This window comes from Schistocerca americana, chromosome 6 (assembly GCF_021461395.2).
Source record: "Schistocerca americana isolate TAMUIC-IGC-003095 chromosome 6, iqSchAmer2.1, whole genome shotgun sequence".
Taxonomy (NCBI): domain Eukaryota; kingdom Metazoa; phylum Arthropoda; class Insecta; order Orthoptera; family Acrididae; genus Schistocerca; species Schistocerca americana.
The window spans coordinates 133,114,025-133,115,361 of record NC_060124.1 but is presented as its reverse complement, the minus strand read 5'-3'; positions in this window follow the sequence as shown (position 1 = coordinate 133,115,361).

The following is a 1,337-nucleotide window of genomic DNA, read 5'->3' as shown; positions in this document are numbered from 1 at the left end:
ACAATCCCGTTTTCCACTTACTAGACTTCACCACCTCTGTACAGAAATGGCCCACACCAAAATCTGCCAATTTACAAAACTGCACTGAAATTTGTCTCCTGTGGTTACTTTCCTATCAAGCATGCATCACAGTCCTGAATCAGCACATAAATCACGAAAACCTGCCAAGTTCCCCTCCTCCCCAAAACCCACCCACCCTCCCCTCAAAACTGGGACCCAGTCTCAGGGCAGATCTGGTAGGCTAGATCCGATGAGCAGGTCCGAATGGTATTGGAATATAACAGGCCTGAGATATGCAGGCTGGATCCATCAAAAGATGTCCGTGGAACAGTGTGCTGCAGCAAACCACTCCTGTGCAGCCAGCTATGGCCTACTGCAAGGACGCACGAGGAAAAATGTTGTGTGGAGTGATGAATCACAGTACACAATGTGGAGATCCGATGACAGGGTGTAGAATGGTGAATGTCATCTGCCAGCAAGTGCAGCGCCAACTGTAAAACTCAGAAGCGATGGTGTTATGGTTGGTCGTGTCTGTCATGGAGAGGGCTCGCACCTCATGTTGTTGTTTTGCATAGCGCTATCACAGCACAGGCCCACATTGATGTTTTAAGCACCTTCTTGCTTCCCACTGTTGACCTGCCAGTGCTTTCGTATGGTAAGTCACATCATCATTGTTTTTAAATATATTTTTCCCGTGTGGAATGTTTTCCTCTATTATATTGATATCATATATATATATATATATATATATATATATATATATATATATATATATATATATATAATAGAAGGAAACATTCCACATGGGAAAAGATATATCTAAAAACAAAGATGATGTGACTTACCAAACAAAAGCGCTGACACGTTGATAGACACACAAACATACACACAAAATTCTAGCTTTCGCAACCAACGGTTGCCTCATCAGGAAAGAGGTAAGGAGAGGGAAAGACGAAAGGATTTGGGTTTTAAGGGAGAGGGTAAGGAGTCATTCCAATCCCAGGAGCGGAAAGACTTACCTTAGGGGGAAAAAAGGACGGGTATACACTTGCACACACACACATATCCATCCACACATATACAGACACAAGCAGACATATACAGAGGCAAAGAGTTTGGGCAGAGATGTCAGTCGAGGCCGAAGTGCAGAGGCAAAGATGTTGTTGAATGAGAGGTGAGATATGAGTGGCGGCAACTTGAAATTAGCGGAGATTGAGGCCTGGTGGATAACAGGAAGAGAGGATATATTGAAGAGCAAGTTCCCATCTCCGGAATTCGGATAGGTTGGTGTTAGTGGGAAGTATCCAGATAATCCGGACGGTGTAACACTGTGCCAA